This window comes from Myxine glutinosa, chromosome 1 (assembly GCF_964187855.1).
Source record: "Myxine glutinosa chromosome 1, kmMyxGlut1.1, whole genome shotgun sequence".
Classification (NCBI taxonomy): domain Eukaryota; kingdom Metazoa; phylum Chordata; class Myxini; order Myxiniformes; family Myxinidae; genus Myxine; species Myxine glutinosa.
The window spans coordinates 315279943-315285252 of NC_136261.1; the positions used below are offsets into that span (position 1 = coordinate 315279943).

Genomic DNA, 5310 nt, shown 5'->3' on the forward strand with positions numbered 1-5310 from the left:
AATTTAGTTTGCCTCACTTTGATTAATCACAATTGTTATATAAAATTTTGACTCACTTTACTGATTGGTTTTATTGTAGGATTGGACATATGGAACCTAACTTTACGGAGTGACCCTCTGTTCCACCCTGGGAACAGTACGCTGTTTTATGATGTGCGCTTTTACAATATGATTCCTCTTTCTTCCTCTCTTCCCACTTTTATAACAACAACTAGCCTAAGCATGGATGCCTGTTTAGTATATGATAACTAGGCCTCGAGGCAAAATCATGCCTCGTGTGCATGCGACCCACGTCCTAAAGACCACCCTGGTCTCAGAGGGGCCTCTATAAGCTAGTCGTTTATCGAAAGCCATACGGTTAACCATTTGCCTTCGAGCCAGCCTATGCATTTGCTTGGCCTTCTGCACGTGTGTATGGTTGCTGCCCCACGTGTCCCTCAGGGCACATGGGTGGTGTGTTCAGCCTGCACAGTAAAAGACACGGCTTTTCCTTCTGGCATCAGAGCACTCCTGTTTCCGTGCAAAGCCTTTTACCAAGAAACCCGTTTGGAAGAAATAAATCTGCTGGTGTACCGCTTCGGTGACGGTGTGTTCGTCACATGTTTACTCAGACGGTGGTTATATCCATCTCAACCCCTCCTTCCACATTGGCTTGGCCTTGTCACTTTTGTAGTCAAGCTGAAGGAATATCTGCGCTTTTCCTTATCTGTGATGCTGAACCTGATCATCCGTGTCTGGCGAATCAGGAGTAAAGTGGTCGCCTAAACTTAAGGTTTCGAGTTTTTGGTTCTACTTTGGTAATGAGGTCAGTCAGTGATTATGGATTGTTTGAAAACGGTTAATTCACCTACAATCCTCATGCCACCCTCTCTTCCTCCTCCTGACCTCCTTATCTTCAGTGATGTCTCGTGAACACTTTATGCTGTTATTGCATTTGCCGTGAGTTAAAGCAGCATATGCCGCGGATTAAACCAGCAAAAAGAACCAAAAATAGACTGATAAGGTGCCTGTAAAATATGATATACGCATATACAACTGCAAAAAAAAAGAAGTATAAACAGCGATCTCGTTTCCTTTTTTTTGGCCTCAGCATCTCGGAAATTGCAACACATCTTTCCAAGACCCTTAATTTTGGAAATCACTAATTAAAGTGATAATGGAACAGCTATAATTATTTTAATTTCTTCGCTTGGCTTGAAACTTGCACTCAGCAACATTTTGTAAAAAAAAAAAAAAATTAAAAATACAAATAATAACACTAAATGGCAGCGATGTTTTCTAAACACTACCTAAGAGCCTATCTGTCTGAAAACATGTACATGGCTTTGAATCCACAAAGCGGTCGACCATGCCTAATTCCCGCCATGCTTTCATTGTGGAATTCTGGCCCTATGCTCCTTCCGAACACTTAGTGCAAAGATATGCATCTGACAAACTGCTTCTTTTTCTGCATTATCATTTCAAAAATCCATCTGCTACAATTTAAGCATTGGAATCTGCTACATTATCGTTTTCACAAAGTACCTGCTTTCTACGAAATCACTACCTGCCAGGATTTCGATGCACTAGAATTTTTAAAGATGTGTGGCTGCCCCTGTTACCCCAAAAATCCCCACCAACTTTGTATAACTTGTCATAGCTGAGATTTATTGCTGTTATGAACTTTCTGATTTCGTATACAATGTTCAAACTACAGAGTTTATTTTCATCACCTGCTGGTTTCTTCAAGCTCGGTGCTTAATTATTCTTGAAAATGGCATTTTTATGAAACCATCTCCGCTTTGTTGTATCCGCGCAGTATGGTTGCGCTTGCCGGTGCCGGGGTAGCCATACATTTTAACTCGGTGCGACTTTGCTCTCATTCTGCTTAGATGGCATCTCTTGTATTCAGGTCATGGCATCATTAGTATCTGCTCACACTACCGTTACATTTACTGGAAGTGAATACATTTTTTCCTATGCAAAAATGTATGAAAAAAATAAAAAAGCTAATGCTCAAGCTATCTTGTGTACTTCTTTGTTCTTCATGGAAATAAAACTCCGCACCCACCGCTTCTTGTTTCCAACTCAAGAAAGTGATTTTTATTTCAAAATGAATTGCTCTTGGCATCACCCTAAAGCTTTTTCTTCATGTGTACTATGGTGATGTCATTATTCTAGTAAAAACTTTGTTTCAAATGAAACTTTAAAAAACAATTTTTTTTTTAAATTAAATTACATTTAAATTAAATGAATTTAAATTTAAAACTTAATCATTTTAAAGTTTTTAATGAAAAATATATATAAAAGCTAATGCTCAAGCTATCTTGTGTACTGTTTGTTCTTCATGGAAATAAAACTCCGCACCCACCGCTTCTTGTTTACAACTCAAGAAAGTGATTTTTATTTCAAAATGAATTGCTCTTGGCATCACCCTAAAGCTTTTTCTTCATGTGTACTATGTTGATGTCATTATTCTAGTAAAAACTTTGTTTCAAATGAAACTTTAAAAAACAATTTTTTTTTTAATTAAATTACATTTAAATTAAATGAATTTAAATTTAAAACTTAATAATTTTAAAGTTTTTAATGAAAAATATATATAAAAGCTAATGCTCAAGCTATCTTGTGTACTGTTTGTTCTTCATGGAAATAAAACTCCGCACCCACCGCTTCTTGTTTCCAACTCAAGAAAGTGATTTTTATTTCAAAATGAATTGCTCTTGGCATCACCCAAAAGCTTTTTCTTCATGTGTACTATGGTGATGTCATAGTTATGATATCAGGCACCACTTACCAATATATTGTGCCATTTATAAATGGCGTTTGTCGTGACGCTGAGTTATCACATATTTACAAGTGGACCTGTGCCAATAGCGTAATGTTTGCAATGTGTGCCAATAATCACGTACTCTGTTCACAAAAGCTTAAAGACCAAGTTGTTTCGATAACTCTTTTTGATAATGTTTCAATTGTAAGACATTTCATTGAAGACATATGAGCATAGACTTAATTATTTTATATGCATTCATATACATTTCGTGAATTTCTTTGGTCTTCAGATTTAAGTGGAAATGTGACTGGTAAATGTATTGTTCACTTGGAAAGTTTAACATTGTAATTGCAAACAGGGATATGATGGGCATTCAAACAAGATACAATAGTCCAACAAATGAAGAACCACCATTTGAGGCCATTTTTCCCCGCAGGGCGGGGGTTGGCCTTTTTCGGGCATCGTGGTCCCCTTTTGTTAGCAATGTTTTATGACCAGATGCCCTTCCTGCCACCAACCCTGTTAGTCGCCTCTTGCGACACACAGGGAATTACCAGTGAACTGGTCCTCAATTTTCCGACCTCGGAAGGATGATGGGCTGAGTCAACCCCCCTGGCGTTAATTCAGCGATCGACCGACCGGGATTCTAACCCAGGATCCGAGGATCCCAAGCCGGCACCCTAAACGCTAAGCCAACACCAGGCTCAATAGTCCAATAAATGACCAAAAAAAATTCCGATATGAGTATAAATTGATCGTTAAGATTATTCGTTTTCTACTTATTTAAATGTATGTGTTAAACAATAAATAAACCTTGGCTTTATTGAACTATTGTGAGTATCATGTTCAGATAACTTTTTGAATCCCTCTCGTACATACGTTTACCTTGAACGTAAGTTCATCACAGCAAATACTTCAGACTAATTTGGACGACTAACATTCTAAATCATCTGGGCATATAATTTAATTAAAATCAACCTCTGTGGATTTTACTTTCCAGGTACGATTGTAGTAAATTTACTTTTCAAACCATTTACAGATTGGACATTCACAGCCGATGCCGGTAGTTCATTCCATACATTAACTATTCAAAGACCCAAACTATTTACTCGATAGATTCACCTACAATGTGGTTTTCCCCATTTGAAGTTGTGGCTCCTGCTACTTTGAATCACGGATAGTGGTAACTTACAATCTGCCTTTACTTGATCAAAACCATACATGATCTTGAACAAAGACTGCACCAGGTAACAGCACATTCACAACTAGAACGGCACAGCCGGGCTGAAAAGTTTGTTTTGTATCCCACTGATAGGCCAAATCTGCATCCGGACCTTTTTATTTTTTTGTGTACAAGATCGAGGCTCGTGTAAGAGCAAACATTAATCACAAAAAGACAAACTTACACATAAACATAAAACATATGATAAAGGGAGCGGGAAACAAGATGGGGAGAGAGAGGGAAGCACACAAGTACAACATTTGAGAGCAGGGACATCGGGAGATCTGTGGGAGGGAGAGGGGTTGGGGGGAGGAGGCACGGGAAGGGGGGGGGGGGGATTGAGGTAAAAAAAACACATGGACACTGCAAGGACTTCCAGGAGAGAAGTCGGAATTTCAAAAAAGTGGATCTGGGGTGAATTAACGGGGGTAGAAAAGATCAAGGTTTTGGATGGGGAAAGACGAGAGATGTTGGTGAACAGCTGTTTTAAAAACCTGGAGGGAGGAGTGGGATTGAAGAGAGTGAGAGAGTTTGTTCCAGAGGCGTGAGAAAAGAGGAATGAAAGAGTGAAGGTGAATAGAGGACCTTAACCAAAATGGAATCACATACCTAACTTGTTCGTGTCACATACCTAACTCATACACCAAATGTTGTCATAATCTGTCCACAACTTTTTGAAATATCTTGCTATATAAATATAGTCCGTGGGCTCAGTAAGGTTTACATGCACCCCCCCCCCCCCCACCCCACAACGTAACTTCCCGGGTATGTCCATGTACCCCCCACCCTAGGGCTTAGGAAAAACCATGTTAACAGAAAAAAAACACATTCCCAAGGTACCTCCCACGCATATTTTGATGTTACCCCCCCCTGTGTCAGTGATTTCCGAAAATTAGGGGTAGGCGAAATTCAAATGGCCATAACTTTTTACCTAGTCATCCTATGGTTGCATATGACCCCTCAAAATGTTTGTCCTGGGACACTCTTTACAATGATATGTGTTATATGCAAATGAGGTCACTAATGAGGTCACCAGAGGTCAAATTATGAGGGAATGAGTTTTTTTCTGTTAACATGGATTTTCCTAACCCCTAGGGTGGGGGGTACATGGACAAACCCGGGAAGTTAAGTTGTGGGGGTTGGGGGGGTGCATGTAAACCCTACTCAGCCCACGGACTAATATACTTTTTGACTCGATCTCTCAATGGTGCAGAATCACTTAAAAGTTTTTGGACCTTGAGCCGGATCTTCACCAAAATCCAAACAATCGTCCTTGTCGCACACTCAGCCTCGCCACCAAATTTCGCCCGAATCCATCCACATCATTTTGAGATAC

At 39.5% G+C, this 5310-nt stretch overlaps 1 protein-coding gene across 7 annotated transcripts in view; it reads left to right on the plus strand.

The window, feature by feature from the left end:
- LOC137440265 (nuclear factor 1) overlaps nt 1-1999 on the plus strand; it is a 409428-nt gene extending 407429 nt beyond the window's left edge. For all 7 annotated transcript variants that reach the window (XM_068136582.2, XM_068136589.2, XM_068136569.2 and 4 more), the window contains one exon: nt 1-1999. This exon is cut by the window's left edge and continues 6173 nt beyond it. The gene's annotated coding sequence lies outside the window, so the exon portion shown is untranslated.
- The last annotated feature ends 3311 nt before the right edge of the window (nt 2000-5310 follow it).